The sequence below is a fragment of the Papilio xuthus genome, unplaced genomic scaffold (assembly GCF_000836235.2).
Source record: "Papilio xuthus unplaced genomic scaffold, Pxut_1.1 DF827680.1, whole genome shotgun sequence".
NCBI classification, from domain to species: Eukaryota; Metazoa; Arthropoda; class Insecta; order Lepidoptera; family Papilionidae; genus Papilio; species Papilio xuthus.
In genome coordinates, this window is record NW_013530969.1 from 2,533,213 (window position 1) to 2,551,485 (window position 18,273).

General features: G+C 31.6%; 1 protein-coding gene and 2 long non-coding RNA genes across 7 annotated transcripts in view; 2 read left to right on the forward strand and 1 right to left on the reverse strand.

The window, feature by feature from the left end:
* The window catches only part of LOC106117212 (uncharacterized), a 44,993-nt gene extending 27,179 nt beyond the window's left edge, over nucleotides 1-17,814 (reverse strand). Inside the window, exon 1 of the long non-coding RNA XR_001227869.1 lies at nucleotides 17,512-17,814. This is a non-coding gene — a long non-coding RNA (uncharacterized LOC106117212). The remainder of the gene's footprint in view (nucleotides 1-17,511) is intronic.
* LOC106117204 (pseudouridine-metabolizing bifunctional protein C1861.05) overlaps nucleotides 1-18,273 on the forward strand; it is a 70,176-nt gene that overhangs the window by 38,213 nt on the left and 13,690 nt on the right. The gene's annotated exons all lie outside the window — the stretch shown is intronic.
* Nucleotides 6,780-8,319, forward strand: LOC106117211 (uncharacterized). The gene is made up of 3 exons (XR_001227868.1): nucleotides 6,780-6,899; nucleotides 7,159-7,375; nucleotides 7,461-8,319. It is a non-coding gene; the product is annotated as an uncharacterized LOC106117211 (long non-coding RNA).

Sequence of the window (18,273 nt, forward strand, 5' to 3'; positions counted from 1 at the left end):
TTTTCCAATTATCGTCGTAAAGCATTTAATTTTGCATATATCTTCTATGTAATAAATTCGTAATTAATCGAATGAAACTTTCCAGATTAACAAATTAACAGAAGCTACAAATTATTCATGATTCATAAATATGAAGTTGTTCCAAAATTAAACAGAAACCTTCTCTATATTTGCGTAATTATTAAACGCTATAAAGTTTCGCGCTCCTGCTGTTGAAGTGCTTCGTAGTTTCGTTGTGTTTATTTTTAAATGTCATACCAATGAATCAATTTTAAATTAACAAACTAAATACATCGTGTTTAATAATTTGAAAACTTAATTACAAATTGATTACAATACACAAAATTTCAATTCAATTTTATATCAAAGTCAAGGGTCATATAACTTGAATGTATTTATATTTAAGAGGAAAAAAATATACAAAAAATGGTATTTCAACTATAATTTTGTAAACTGTAGTTCTTCTTCTACTTAACTAGAAACTGTAGTAAGTTCCAGCTGGTGTATAAAAATAAAAATACGACCAGTAGTACAATTCACGCTGCGATATTGTCATACTATTGTAAAATAAAAATAAAAACTCACCATGAAATTTCATCGCGAACTGTTTTTCACGAAAATTTATTTAAAACATATATGTACAGTTACTGTTAAATCTAAATTTTTAGTATTACTGTGGCTAATAATTGCTGTAGTTACAATAATTAAATCTTACTTCTTAGTAATATTATCTTACTAATTATGAATTCGAATATTTAGCTGGATTGGTAGATGGATGGATGGATGGATGTCTGTTAAGGTATCTCCTGAACGGCTGCATGGATCTCGCTGAATTTGACATAGATGTAGAACATAGTGTAGAACAGATAGGCAACCAATTAAGTTTATTTTTAATTTGAGAGTGGCGGGACAGCTAGTAGTTTAATATAACGTTGCCGTTCAAACAAAGCCATGTCGGTGCGAGTCTGTCGTCACGTTTTTATTCAGCATGCCCACGCCCGCGTCACCAACGACCTGTCGGCCACACTGTCGCACCAAATTACCCCTACACCTACAAATGCATACATACAACTCATGCAATTAAACGTACACTTATAATTTGCATAAGTTTTCTATCTTACTAATTCTAACTATGTTATTTTTGCATGGATGAGTGGATGGAAATTTGTTTAGGTTTCTTCAGAACGCCTGCATAGATTTGCAATAGATGTGGAACATAGTCTATAAGAGCACATAGGCTACTGATAAACTTATTTTTTTAATTGCACGCGGACGGACTCGCGGGCGACAGTCTTACATAAATGAGGATTATGAGATTGTTTACAACGCTTTAAAGTTTAAAGCTTATTAGAAGTCTTAATGTTGTAAGAAAAAAACTAAACCTATGTAGAAAAAATTTACTTATCAATCAATTACTTTATGTCTGTATACGTTTGTCTGTATACTCGTTAATACTGAGTACATATGTCGTATATTAAACGCGTAAAATCTTTCTTACTTAAGCTTTACGATCAGCATCATGTAACAACTCTATTGATTGGATATTTTTTAAATGTCTAGCCGAGATCGATTACTTCATAAAGAAATTATGGGAATGTTTCCACAAAACTTTGTGACAAATTGCCAGTTATTTGTTTGGATCAGAGCAAAGTAAAACATATAATTTTTGCAACTTGTGTCTAAGAGTAAGCTATTATTAAATTAATCATGCTAATCTTTGCCAACAGAGAATTGTTACGCGGAAAGTTACTTTTCTCTTAAACTAAGCATAGTTTTCCCCTGAGTATACTCAAATAACACAACTTTAACGTAAGTTGTTGTATGTAACTTAAGTAAATCTTTGTTTTATTCATAAGCGAAATAAATATATGTTATTACCGTTAAGTATTTTACATCTTATTATTATATTAACTATAATAGCTTTTGGTCGCTTTTAGGTATATATTCGTAGCATGAATAATAATTATAAGTAACACAATCCTAGAAGTATCACAAGACAGTTAAGAAAACAAATGATCTAGACAGATATGCGGCGCCTTTGACTCTTGTCCGGGAGTAGGTAATTACTCTACAACGATACGTGCTTTGAATACACAATGATCTTTATTTGATTGTGTACAACTGCAGCACTTTAAAGACACCGATACGTATAATTAGAAATATTTAGTCATTCCACTTTTTCTTATGTTTTATACATGTGTTAAGGCAGTAAAACGGTTACTGTCCCAGTTATTTTAAACGTTTTTAAATATTAATCTAGTCTAATAAATCATCGAAATATCAAAAAAATCAAAGTATGCTATTATTAGGGGAATTTTAATTCGCCGTTATAAATATTAGTTTAGGGTAATGTCAAATTGATCAAATGTATAAATCCTTCGCATATCAATTGGTAACAAGCAGGCGACATCGCCAAAAACGATATTGACTTCGATCACATTCTAGTAAGAAAATGTTATGGAAATTTATTCGTACCGGAAAAAACATTAATAATTCAAACAAAAAAATATCCGTGACTTCCAATATTTTGTATCATTTTAAAACTTAAATATGTCATTTGTGTGGCTTGTCAATTGAATATTAGAGTAACACCTCTCTTTGTTCTAATTTCATCTAATATCGATTTTAAAGTCATTATAAAAACTTTCAATTTGTACATCGCGTGCGGCAAGTCGTTAGTAACATACTAGTGTTAGTAAAAAGCAACAATGATTATAAATACAACACCTAATTTATAGCCCTCATATATTCGTTACTTGTCACGATAACCTAGTCGTTTTAGGGTACGTAGTCTAAAGTACCGAGTTAAAATAGAAATAGAACGAAAACCTAACCTTCTTTCTATATTTAGCATATTAATTAGTAGTCCCTCTATAATCGAAGACAGTTCTGATTGAAAATCGTGTCTCTGAGTAGGTTAACAATTTAGCGAGCATTGATGCCACTTCAATAATAGTCTCTGAATCCAATTACTGATTGCTAAAGGTCTTCGTATAAGAAAATTATTGAGGCAACTAAACTTTAGCAATCACATCCATTGGGAACGTATAAGTTTATACTAAAGTAACTCGCTCTGTTTGGTATTATGCTATCCATTGAAGTTCAGACTCGCAACAATGCAATATTGAAACAGGAGCTCCAAGTATTTTACATAGATACTTGAGAATTGAAATCCTGTTTAAATTGAATACATTGTAGTTGTGTAGCTGAAGAATCTCGCAAAGGGATCGTTAACATTTATATGTATTTTTTATTTTCCAATGGAACGTTCGAGAAATATTTGATGCGAAACTGTTGACTTGTTTAAAAATAAAAGAAATTTAGTTAAGATGAATACACCTTACAAATACAATCGCGCAAATGGTACTCTACTGAGCTTTGGTATTAAGCATAGTTTAATCAAACTTAAACATACAAATTAAGCAAGTATGTTCCTTATATTTACACCTAGAAAATATTTTCTAATATCCAATGAACACGTAATTTTACAAATTATGCGCTCATTTTTAATGCACAATTATTTCCAAAGTGTCGATTCAGAGCGCCTCTGATACATTCTCAAGTCTCTATTTGCAAAATAGTTCGAATAGTCATAAAAATACTATACCATCGTATTAACTCCGTTATTTTAGCGAAATTAAGTTGCCGCTTGTTCTTATTGTCATTTACTATAGAAATATCTTCATAACTCAATTCCATGAAATAACATATAACTTTTATATACAAAAGAAATAACATGTCATACTTCATATGAAATATGATCGTTGGAAATAGAACCTTTCTACCAAGTGTAATATCTCATAAAATCGGTATTCATCCTCAACCGTTCGCTTTGATATTATATTTAAATATATATCGGAGTAAATGAAACGAGGAAAGGCTAAGCTGAGCTTCCCCGGACATCCGGCCACCCTAGTTACCAGATATCCCGTCCCAACTAACACCGTCCGATTGGTCATTAATATCGTTTTATGACTTCTTATCCTTTTTTCTTATTGTAGTCGTTTCTTTACTTAAATGGAATTTATTTATCCTACTCTAGGGCAGATTGCCAAACATTTTTTATCGTATACTCTTTTCAAAATTTACCAGTTTCAGTTTATCCCATACTGCTTTATTTTCTGCCATCGTGTGCCTTAAGAGTTTTGTTATTGAACAAATATATATATTATATATAAATTTCATACGAAGTTTATTGCTTTTAAATGTATTCTTATAACAGTAAAATAATCATAAAACAAGGAATGTTAAGAGAGCACGAAGTTATATTGAATACATAAATATTATATTGAAATATCGTCTCTATATAAGATTTCATAAAGTAGCGGTTCCCACTTCTTTCGGTTTTTCGAATAAAGAAAAAAAGCGAGGATTTACGGCAGTAATAATATTGCGCCTTCCGTCATTACTTTTATTCTTATGCTGATTTAAATATATTTTACATGCAAATATTCATAAATTTATTAAGTCTACTCGTATGTAAAGATATGTAATTTTTATTTCAACAACTTAACACTCTTATACAGTTTCAATGTATACTATATACTATATAAACCTAAAATGGTAAATCCATCTATTATAAATATTTTAAAAGAAAAATGTGGATTGTGTAGTTAATTTACAAAAAAAAATAGAAGTTAAAAGTGACAAGGAAATGAACACGTATATGCGAAATCATTATTCCACGTTTAGTTTCAGGAAAAATTAGTGAAATCTGTCCAAGTCCATTTTTCGTTCCTAACAATGGACGAGCCAGGGAGCCATCGCTTCCGGTGACGTACAAAATAAACTATACACAGAATATTAATCAAATGCAAGCTTGAGTTATGACAATATTCCTTGCACATTGCAGTCCTTTTTTCTTTATGTTTTTTAATGCAATAACTCTTATGCTATGAAAAAAAAATTGCACTGGTTATTATGAAACAAATCTTTGCTTAAGTTTTAGTACAAACAGATTGACTAGACTAAAGACATATCGCGTTGTAGGTGCGAAGTCTGGGATTGTTGCTAGTTTGTAATTGTGTAAAATATCTAACAATTCTTCCAAGGTTTTAAAAAGAAAACAAGAACAATGACAGAGCGATGTACAAAGCAATTCCACATTTGACATCGCCGGAGGCGCGTCAAACGCACTTGACTAAATTTCCCCACACATCTGACAGACAAAAGGAAACCGCTTCTCTCTAAGTCGGTGTCATTGCAAACAAATATTCTAGAATCCCTTTAAGGTCACCACAAACGTGAATGAACTTAGACTTAAAATTAAGCCATGTAAAATCACTTAAGAAAGAAAAAGATCTCAAAAAAGTTTTTTAGCAAAGCAAGCATTTTTCTTAAAATAATTTTATTTATGTTTGATTTACCAAAATCTTTTATTATTTGTTGTAAAAATTGTAATTACACACGTAATAAGAATAAACACTCTTATTTATAAATTTATTTTTACATGACTTTAAACGTAGTATTAAATTTTAATTAATTAACTAAGAAATTAAGAGATTAAATTCCATGTATCGTTTTGCCGAATTTGAACTCTGATATATTAGCTGACAGACTGTTAGGTCATTGTCCTTTACTAACTGTATATGTACTGAGATTTAGTATCACAGGAGCATACAGACATTCGTAGCTATTCGTAGCGCTACGTTAATTTAATAAGAAGCTTGTAAATTTTAATGAAACAAAAAAGTACGAAAAATCTCACATTAAAGCTACATACATTCATATTCATATATTATTTGTCTTCTTTTTTAACGGGTCTTATGATATTTTACTATAATTACATTATTCGATAAATGTAAAATATTTTATTGAATTACATTCGTTTCGCCACATATTTTAATCAAATGCAATTTCGAATGGCCACGTTTATGACTCCCCAGGTTACACGTATTGCTTCATTTTACAAATGGAACATTGTCCCACACATTACGGTACCTTTAGCAATATTTACTGAAGAGTTTTATTTATTAATGTGAACGTGAAAATTTTATTCACACCCGCTTTTGTATTTAAAAAAATTCGTAGAAGCATACAGGAAAATACAGCTTTTTAAATTTACGTTAACATCAAAGTCAGCCGACGTTCTATGTAAATAAAATTGTAACTCAAAGATAGTTGAGATTAATAATCGATTACAATCAATAGGATATTTCCAATAAAAAAACTTGTTAGTTCATTTTATTTACTAATTGTTTCTAACTTATCTCAAAGTATGTAATCCACACGGCGCTATACTTAACATATATTTAGAACTGGAATTGTTGAGCGAGTTTGTGAACATTGTTAGATGCTTCCGTAACCTACTTTTATCTAAAGACTGCGCTTATTGATTAAAGATTGTTAGTAACGAATATATTTTCGCCAACATCGCCTCCGACGCCTTAAATGATGCTTTTACTAACTTACAAACGGTCTTAACTACTAACTTTAAGTTATTCAAAATGAATACATCGATGTTACATTTTCGTATAATATTACAGGTAGATAGTATGTAGCTCGTCGTAGCACAATTCGTAGCATTACTACGACATTTGCTCGAACTCTGAACTCTGTCCTACAGAAAGATCAACTTTGAAAGGTCACATACGAGTCTTTCAACATACTCGTGGTTAATGAAATAACTTTTCTAAATTAATGTTTTATCATATTATTTTTATTTAAAAAACGTTAAAACAAAAGTTTGAAAATATTATATTATATGAAGACTCTTTCAAGAAAAGCGTTATTTACCACTTTGTAGAAACGTCAAGTCATCAAATCTGACAAACAAAATATGTCATTTTGAAAGTCTTTAAACCCCTGTCCCATAACGTTTTATGGAAATTGGATAACTATGCCTTCAGAGATTAAGATTCTTAAATAATAAAATGGTAAATACAATCTAACCTTAATGTGTAAGTACCGTTTATGTTAAACTAGCTGTCGCTCGCGACTCCGTCCGCAAGGCTTGAAAATAACTTAATAAAAAGGCTATGGGTCCTTTCAGTTTCCATATCTGTTCCTAATTTCATCACGATTGGTTGAGTTGTTCCGGATATACCTTCTAACCAACATCCATCCATCTAATCATCTAAACTTTAAACCCATACGTACGTTCTTTTATTTCAAGTTTTAATATCGACAAAATTTATGGTCAGTTTTATTATATTTCAGAACATCATAAAATAAAATTATTCGTAACTCAAAGTCTGCAATTAAAACATTTAGCAATGAGTGCCGGAGAACCGTTTATTGGAATGCCAATGTTTGGTGAGCAGTGGAACAGCTCAGATAAATGTATGCATCAAAAAATCGATCCAAAGCTTAACTTAAATACATTAACAGAAGAAAAGTTTGATACTGCGTTAAAAACCCTTCTAAATGACAATAGGTAAATGAATTCTGGATACTTATATTTCGGTATTTTCCCACGAATTTAAAGACATAATTTTATAGTATTTGTATTTTTGTGACAGATATCGAAAAAATATTGTAACGTTACGTCAAATGATGTTCGAGCGGACGGAAAAGCCTATTGACCGTGCAATATGGTGGTCAGAGAGTGTTATAAGAAACGGCGGAGCGCGCCATCTAGCGCCGTCTAGTACCAACATCTTTGGCGCTCAATATCTACAATCACAACCTGTATTCGTATCACTTACTGCACTCTTCACCCTCATTGTACTCTTTGTAGTTTGTGCCGTTATTAAAACGAAAAAATCTTAAGTATAAGTGCCAACTGTAATTTTTAAATAATATCGGAGTCTTACTGTTCTCGTCTAATTGTCTCATGCTCAATCTCAATATGTAGTTTTTGTGGTTGTACTATTTTATAGTTTTTGATATTCACAATAATTTTGCTTGTTCATTTATTTGGCAATGGCTCAAAATGTAGTTAGTATTTGTTATTTAGTTTGGACTCAATTTTCATAAGTCTCCTTTTAGTTTTTTCTTTTTATATTCCGATTATTCAACTGAAATACTTACCATCAAAAAACAAAAAGAAGTTTTATTTTGTTTACTTTGCAAAATTATGATATAAAATGTCGGTTAGCTGCAGTAGTCATGTTATAACCGAGCTATTTATTATATCCTTCAATAATCAAAACGCTTATCATGTCCGATTTATCTATTATAACCTTAATGGATTTCCGACCGCCCGCCGACTGCTGCTACTACTTCGTATTTAAATCAAACTGTTTATTTGTTAATTTACTCTATTTAAAATAAAGTTTAGTTTATTAAAATAAATAGACCGCGGTATCATACCACTTATGATAAACTAGCTATTGCCCGTGACTCCATCCGCGCGGTATTAAAAAAAAGTTAATAAGAAGCCTATGTTTTCTTCCAGATTATGTTTTATATCTATGCCAAATTTCAGCGAGATCCACACAGCGATTTTCGAGATACATTCAAACAAACATCTATCCATCCATCCAAAAAATCGCATTGATAATATTAGTAAGAGTAAGATTGAAATAAGCCAATCAAAAATTGCTTTCGCTTAACAAATATCATATTTAATCTATGGTTAATAGTGCAAGCTAAGTTACACGCAGTGTTGGCCGGTGTCCAGACAACAGTCATGTCGCGACGTGCCATTTCATTCGCCATAACTACACTGCACTACAACGTTATAATTACTACACCAAAACAGAAAAATAATTCTAACATTCAACGTTTTATTGTTTTAAATAACTTGAAAATTCTTTTCTTTTTAATGTAGATCAAAACATTTATATTAATGAAGGCAGTTTAGATCCGTTTACTTCAAAAAACGTAGTATGATAGTTCTCAATATGTTTTATATCACTTCATATTTTTAATTAAAATTTAAAGACGTCATGTTGACAAAAGAACGCTCATTTTTCCTTGAAAAGCATGAATAATTGAATATGCAATTTAAAAATATCTGGATCCTCGGTTTCTGGGAAGCTGTGTGGCGGCCAGCCAAGAACTTTGTCAAGACTTAATGCGGTGTGAAGTTTTACTGAGCTAAATGAACAAGACGGAACAATCGATGATAGAATCAATTGCCAAAAACTCCTGACCATACTTTGCAAATTAATAAAGTAAATAATTATATGTTGATTGAAAAAATCTAGAATAATCGTTATACACTACACTAGGCAATACAAAAACTATAAACATCAACGTCTAGACAAATAGAATTAAAAAGATATGAGTTATTTTTACGTTCAATTTATATCTCAATCTTACCCAATACTTGAAAGCTAATATAAGTATAAATAACGATTTCTAGTCAATAAAGCGGTGTGCGATTTTATTAAAACAAAACAATAGCACACGTTGATACGAGTAGCAAGGAGGTTTGTTTCAATATTACCTCCACGGTGCACACAATACCCGCATGAATAAAGGAACTGTCTCACACAGGCGCCTTTGCCATTTTCTACACATACACAATTTACAGCGTTCATAAAATGATTCTCGTATATCTTATTGTATATTTTACTACTGCAATAAGTCAATAAAGCAGAACTATCAACACGGTATCCTTTTCTAGATTTTGATTGATACTGTTTAGTTTATTCAGCAAGAAAATTATATAATTTTCTATTTTATTATGTTATACGTTGTTATGGAATTACCAAGTGAATAAGTTTACATTCTGTTTCAAATCATTAAAAAAAATAGTAACGTAATACAGAAAAAAATATCACAGTAATATGGCAATAACAACAATCTCAGATTTATAAAACTAAATTTATAAACGGTTTTAATAAAACTTTATCTCGTACGTTATTTGCAAAGATTTATACCAATTCAAAGTGCATTCAAGCTTTGAAAGTGGATTGTGGTATGTTTAATCCCCCTGTCGTCAGGTCAGACGTCAGACGACCGGTGGTGCTGCAAGCGACGGACATCTCGTATTGCCGCTCACCGCCCCGCAAAGCCATTTAAATTGACATAGCTCTAGCCATCACCTCAACCGCACATTCAATTCACCAGTCGAGATTAGAAAAGACTCAAACTGAAAGCTACTTTATTACATATAACCTATACTACCTATAATGTCGTTTAATCAACTATCTACTCGTGAAACTTTATTCTTTTACTTAGCTTTTTGAACAGTTTGATAGGTTTGAATTATAAGTACTTCATCATTCCATCAATTCAATCATGCTTGGAATAGTAAAGTTTTCTTTTACTGAATTGCCTCGTTCTCTAAATTGAATTTATTACATCTTTAACTTTTGAATATATCAAAGATAAAATGGAACATAAAATCAACTGAAAGAAATATAGTTACTTTAGTATAATAAGAACGCATGTAGAATACCGTTATATTTATTAAAATGCATCCAATTCAGTTCCAATGAAGTCGCGTAGAGAAATGAATGCGATAATAAAACATTTAAAATGGTACGCTTAAGCCAAATGGTTACGAATGCAGCAAAATAACAAACTGCAAAGCAACTAAGAACTCTGGCAAGGGAGTTTTATTCCCATAAAATCTTTTAGACGACAGAAAAGATAAACAGCAAGTTCGAGGGACCAGTTACATTGTCGTATGCTTTAAATCTGCTAAATAAAACACGACAATATTTGCTCAATGCAAAACGGAGCACTTTTTGCATCTTTGTTCTTATTTAAATAGGTTATTTGCACAATGAGATGGATGATTACCATTTCTTTAAAAATTGAATTTAAATCACGTTTTAAAATATCTACGAAACAGTTAATAAAATAAATGATTCACTTAACTTCTCAGTTGATTATAAAACGTATAATTGTATTATATAACAACACTTATACTTAGTCTTACTAATGTTACAAATGCTAATGTTTGGATGGATGGATGGATGTTTGTTAGGAGTTATCCACCACAACGGCTGCAGGGATCGCGCTGAATTATGGCATTGATTTATAACATAGTCTGTAAGAACACATAGGCTACTAATTAAGTATTTTTTAATTCCGCGCGAATAGAGTCGCAGGATAAAGCTAGTGTTATATATGACGTGGTAAACTTTCAAACGCCAAAATAATTAAGTGTCTCTTACATACAAAGATGCAGTGATCTGTAAGATGCAGCCATGCTCATAATTCACACTACGTAAACAACAGACTGCGGGAGTCAGCTACCCACTACGTGACGCGACTCTAACAACGGTACACGTATTTTTATACCTTCCTAGGTTTATTTTATAGTCCCATCAAAACAGGATGTTGCGTGACTACGATTACATATAAACTGTTGAGTAGATAAGAAATGTTTTAGTATCATTCATTCAATCACTCGTCACCATATATCACGATCCACCCACTCTAATTCTAGTTAACCATTGGATAGGATTAATTCGCTTCGAAATTCAGTTAGGAAGCTTTCGGAATGCATATATCACCTTGCGTGTACTAAAATTCTTTGTGTCTTTCGCTCGTGAGTTAAGTATGATAATGTAATTTGTTAATATGTTCATACACAATTTCACAAAAAGAATCTCAAGGTTGCACAAAGCAATTGAGAAAATGCTCGGCTTACCGACATGAATGTGTTAATTGAACGACGAACTTTTCAGATCATTAAAAAATATATATTTATGTCGAAAACACAATACATTTTCTATTGCTGGCTTTCATTTAAGGTTTGTTGGGTATAGGAACAAAAACATAATAGTATTTCGGTGAACAATATCTTTCCAAAAATAAGTAACAAGCAAAAACTTAGCCGCTGGCAAGCTACGCGACTCCCACGCAAATATTCAAATAAAATTACGTAAAGTGTAATAGAAATTTTCTCATCGAAATAAATCTATATTTAGAAAGGACAATGGATTTCTAAGACATATACATATAGCATTTACGCCTTATTTCAGAACGTTAAAGCTTGATATTGTATTTTGCAAACAATTCTTATATCAAATATATTATCTGTGCCAATAAGATGTAGTTAATGAATAATTTTAAACCAAAATGGCAAAATAGATGTTGAAAATATTATCCGTACTAAGTAGTAAGGTCGTAAAACTTCTCCATTAAAGCCGACGTGACACTACAACAATTAAAGGCTTATTAATTTACTTGTGAATTACATGTTCATTTGTTTAATTTAAATAAAGACATTTTTCACCAAGGTTACAAAATTTCCTTTTAGAACTAGATCGGCATAGACTAATATCTTCAGCTCGCTGAGTTCTATAAATACGGTCTATGAGAAGGAATTATTTCAACTCAATATTCTGAAATAAAAATAAAAAGTATTTTATAGTTACTTCTATAATAATATTTAACTAAAATATCACAAAACAAACCACACGATTATGCAAAACTGTGCGATATCTAACCTGTAAAACTTATCTCGTAAGCCCCACCTGCAGAAGTTTGAACATATAAGTAACGACATCTGCAGGCTCTTGACCTAAACGTAGCTGTGATTATCACGAGCTGACGAGCTGTCTCGAGCGTTTGGAATCTCGGCTCTTTGACGATTTAGCTGATTATGTAAATGATTGCTACTGTACGACGACGCGACGTGATATGTCAAACTAGAGAAAATTGCCTTTGTTTCGTTTATATAAAAACTTAAAAAAAACATACTTAGTAAGTGTTCTTTCAGACTATGTTCTACGTGTATGCCAAATTTCATCGAGATCCGTTAAGCCGTTCTGGCGACACCTTCGAACATCCATCTAAACTAACTGATGAGAGAAAATTTGCCATTGGATAATTTCTTTCATTCAATGTCTCTTACCGTTGGTTTTTGAGTTTATTTCTGAGACCAAAATCTCTGTATGAAACATATTGTCATGCCTCTCATTATCTTTTACAAAGCAGAGACAACAATAAGTTTTAAACGGAAACTTTGATCTTAGAAACGCGAGATTTGTTAGCTAAATGTCTCGTATTAATTAACAATATCTCACATTTTATTATATGACTATATCCAGTGGCTGTTGCGAGGTCGGATTTGTGGGCAAAGCACAATATAATTACAAACCCGACTGCTCAAAACTGAGAACAAAGAACAGACCGCCCCAAGCACTGCCCTTGCGAAACCCATCATCCTTCAACACTAATTGTGTTACATGGAATTAACATGTAAGATTTTATAACAGTATTTTATATAATGGCAAAAGTTGGATTTTTTCTTAATCAGTAACTAATTGATTAAAAGAGAGAAAAGATTAATTTGGGCAAAAACATTTTCTCATAGATTATAATTTCGGCATCGTTCAAACACTAAACGAATATATTATATTATTTTATAATTCAAGCAATAAATTTAAATATAAACCATTTACTAATAACCTCTTTCATTAATTTTAAATTTAATAAATCAGTATTAACGTTAATTTAATTCTCGTAATGTCCAGTGATTCGCGATAGACTGCAAAAATATTTTCACGTTAAACACCAACCTGGGTTAAATAAACTTTTCGAAATTTTACTTACATAAATAAACATACTGAGAATTTAAATAGCATAACCGTGGGTTTCTGAGTCCTGTTTTAAAAGGAGATTTAGGTCTCAGAAACTTATGGTAAATCGTTCAAGAATACTTTAACTCATAGTTATTAATAATTAGCAACAGTGAAAGAAATCTGTAGTAATAGCGAATTATAAAAAGTCATAGTTAAGGTTTCTTATAAAACAACAATTCACTGTACAATTTATCCGCGGAAAGTTGATTCAACAAACACTAGTTTATTTGACATGTTACAATATTGGCAAACAACTATATTGGGAAACCGTTTTCAGCGAGCGAAACCACTTTTTGCTCGATAACAAAACATCGAACAAAAGTCTCGGAACAAGCAACGATACTGCTCTAAACACTGACTAATGCTTGCAAAAAGTGAAATCCAGACTAAGACAAATATAACAAATCTTCATAACATTTATTTCGTTAAGAAAATTATTCGTTATAATCAAATAATGAAATGTAATTGTAATTTCAGATATAATTAAAAAAACACTAAATTTCTTTGAACTTTCATATGCATTAAATTGCATTCGAGTTTCTTAAGTAGTGAACTAAATATATCATACGATATTCAGTAATGGCTGTTATCGCAAAATTTATAATATTAATACGTAAGTAGATGTACGTATAATGCAGTTAACGTAGATAATCAAACACAATCATATTGCTTGTATTCAATTCTCCGTGTTAATTAGATTAGTGGATTAAGCTCGGATTCAACAGTTACGTGACATTTGTATGGGTGCCAGGCACCGTTCACAATTGTTATAACTCGGTATAACATAAATTTAAAGGTATTACGTTTATATCAAATTGACCTTTAGAAATTCGTCTTTATATATACCACTTATTATAATACTAAAAAATTGTAACGCAAAAATTTCGTACTCGAACATAACCTCAAAATGTATGTGCCAAATGATCGTCATTTCATTTGTTGAGAATTTCATACTTTCGACTATCGTTATAACAATGTTTCTTACAAATACGTTCGTTTGCCAATAATGATTCTATTGCAGCCTAAGTCAGCTGAACACATAATTCTTGGCTGGCAACGTCGACTTGCCTAGACATGTATACGTCATGTCATGCGACACAATTGTTCCTTTGTTTGAGAACATACAATTCTATTGTTATCTATGGATTTTTTTTTACTAAACTAACGGTTTTATCCAAAAAAATATCGCAGAATTATGTTACCTGTCTTCAAAATAGCCTCAATCATTACAAATGTTGCATTCTATAAATATTCATGAAGTGTAAAATTGACTAGACTAGCTTCTAAACCATGACATGTGTTCGCGGATAGTACAAATACGTTACATAGACTAATAAATAATTACACATAGCTAGGAAAACACAACTGTAAAGTCAACATTATTACTATTCTGGGTAGTCTTTATTTTCATGCAAGCATTAATTAGTAAGCAAGCGTGTGCACTGCAAAGATAAACAAAGTGAATATCTTTTAGCAGTGACTGACAATCAAATTGTATAAACAAAAGTTGTAGTTTGTTAAGAATAAATTAAAAAATGTAGACGTGTTCGTGTTACATAATATTTGTAAGTAAACTCCCGGAAATAAAGTTATGCAGCGGCAGAGATTGGAACATGTTCCGTGGCTTGAGCGTGACAAGGGTGTTAACCGAAGGCTGAACATAATATGTATATTTACAGATTTATGGCTCTTAGAAGAATTTACGGTGACTTATTTTGGTTATTTTGATATATGTGTGCATGTTTTTAGCCTTATATAACATTGTCTGCATGTTTATATGTGGAAATATGGATAAATTACTGTAAACTTATGGTAAATAGTTATAGGTATATGATAGTTTAGAGATATTATCTGAAAAAGTAGAGAAAATGAAATGCTTTCCTGACAAAATACATGGTCCCTTAATTACTACATTCCGAGTGGTAATTAAAAAGTAAAGCAACTAAATTATATCCGTTTCTATAATAAAGTACAAAATCTTAGAAAGATTTAATGTTTGTTAAAAGATATCTCCAGGATTGCTAAACGGATCTCTTTGAAATTTGGCATAGATGTCGAACATACTTTGAAAGAACACAGATTGCTAATTAAGTTTTATTTTAATTCCATGCGGACGGAGTCGCGAGGGACAGCTAGTAATAATATAAATTGTCATGTCATCAGGGTCGTTGTAACACAATAATGAAGCTCGATGGTACAATGAAGACAATCGGTAACAATTCGTAATTCCCCGACGGTATATACCTTCGTACATCGATCGTAGTTCCGGACGGGCCCCGGGGGCAAAGTTAACTACGCCGCTACAAAACAGACTTCGCAAGGTCGCTTGTTTCTTAATCTTACTACATTCCATGAATTATTCATTGTCTCGAAGATATAATCTAAGTAACATTCACGAATAGACGTCGTATTCGTGTCTATAGAAACTACAATAATAAAAGATCTATTTTTTTTAATGTAAGATGCTCTGAGGTCAAGAAATATTAATGCAATAGTAATCATTTCAGCAGATCTTCTGCTGAAATTCACAATTTTTTTTCGATATCTAAAAAAAATGTAACTCTTGTATAATTTTTAATAAAATATCATAGCATATTCGAAAATTCTATTCAGAATTCCAGATATTGAACTTGGCATTTTTCTTCAAGGAATCTTCACAGGCCGATTCCAATAGTAAATTTGCTTTAATAGACATTAAATGAACCAAACAGGAATATTAACTTTATAAAAATTTTGTTGCAAATTTTATTTGAAACTAGCTATCGCCCGCGACTCCGTCCGCGCGGGCTTAAAAAAAGGTCGTTGAGGATTTCCCGGCAATTATTCAAATTTTTCTCACCATAAAAACCATCTTTGAACTTCAACGATCATTTAAAAAAAAGAATTGGCCAAATTGGTCCAGGCGTTGTTGAGTTATGCGCTTACCAACACATTTTGCGATTTTTATATTATAGATGATTCAAAAGATTATTTTCGTAGACTTATACCAAATTAGTCTAACGTCTTTTGTTCATGATTTCTTGAAAAGTTATGTAAAAGACAATAACTCTTTTGTTACTTAAAGTTAAAAGTAAAATTCTAAGTAATGTATTTCAATTTACAAACAGCTTAATATTAAATCACATTATATTCAATATATAACAACGTTCACTTGAAACCTTGAAACTTGCCATAATAATCTGACCAGGTATGCTAATAATACATAATGAAAGTCTGAAATAACGTCTATTTTTTCCCTGATTATAAATAAATGTCTATCAAAGTATTAATACGACACGTTAAATATTTTTATACATACGTAAATTCGTTATCAAACCTTGAATCTGCCGTCGGTATATTCCAAGAAGTCACATAGATTTGCGCTTCGTCTTATGATATAATGCAAAGAGAAAAATTTACATCTCATGTTTTATTGAATACATTACCAACGATATATGTACACTACCACTGGTAACTTCGAGTTACATTGGCGTGTATTATTTCATAATATTACTTCAAAATATTAGTTTGCATTAAGATTGAGGTTTATCAAAATTAAATTCGGGTGTTTTTAAGTCATTATCAAAATTAAAATCCGTTATGTAGTATCCGTTATACGTAGTATAATAAATAGTTTAATTTAGGAGTCTGAATTTTATATGTAAATGTCATAATTTTGCTTACCATGTGTTGAAATCTATTTACAAAAGTCCTAATTTAATATAAAAATCCAATAAGCCGAAAATTAAAATGATACATCTAGTAAATCGTTATAAAAAGTTAATAAAAAGTTATAGCATTATGTAATTATTTTTAAATAGAGTCAAAACAAAAGATTTTATAATAATACTTTAACTAAAGGGTAAATTATACACCGATCAATATGTCAATTAGTAGCTAAACGGACGTGTAGTAATAAAAAAGGCTCTTAAATTGCCCGTTTTATTGATTGTAGATTCATCAAACAAAATTAGAACGTATACTTTACGTCTTTCGGTAAATAACTTACATTATTAACATTAATTCATTAAAGAAAATAATTAAAATCAAATTCCCAGTAATTCTTAATTATCTCGTAAGCGCCGTAACAATACAATACCTCGTAGCATGATGTAGCCGCTGTGCCGCCGCCTACTCGCAGATTTATTCAATAAACACCACTCTACTGTCACTAATCATGTTAATTTTTAACGCACAAATAAATCCTATTCTTGTGTTGCCAGTACCAAACTTTACCGGTCGACCTTTGTGTTTTGTGGCCTTTTCACGTGTATATGGAAAGGCGTGATTCGAGACATGTATCGTACACTCAGATATATACCGGCATATGACGACTGTAGTACCGAATAAGGGGTACGGGGTATAGAATAAAGTTCGCGGTGCGGCGGGCGCGCGGTCCGTGGCGCTCGGCAGACTGGACTGTGTGGCTTCACGTCGCTGGGGCGGCGCGCCCACGCTCGATACCGCCGCCCCCTGGCCCTGGCGCCCTCCCACATTGCAATACCATTGAAAAACTCAACTATTTACTGTCCTAATACTATTTGTAAATAATCAAGATAATTAAATCTCAATTCAAAATTTCTCCTCGACTACATTTGTTTTTTCCTCTATGAATCTATAAATCAATATCGAATAATGTAATGAAGGGAATTTTCGGCAGACAGCGTTTGAAGGCTTCGCGAACGTGTGCCGTTCTTGTTACGGCCGGAGCTTTCTTACTTCTGCTTTCAATACATCGTAAACGATTCCGATCACTATAAAAGCGAGCTTTCACATGACTAAGCTCTAGACAGGGAGCTTTTAAAATGCACCGGTGTATTTTCAGACATGTTTACATGTCTACATTGTGGATTTTGTACAT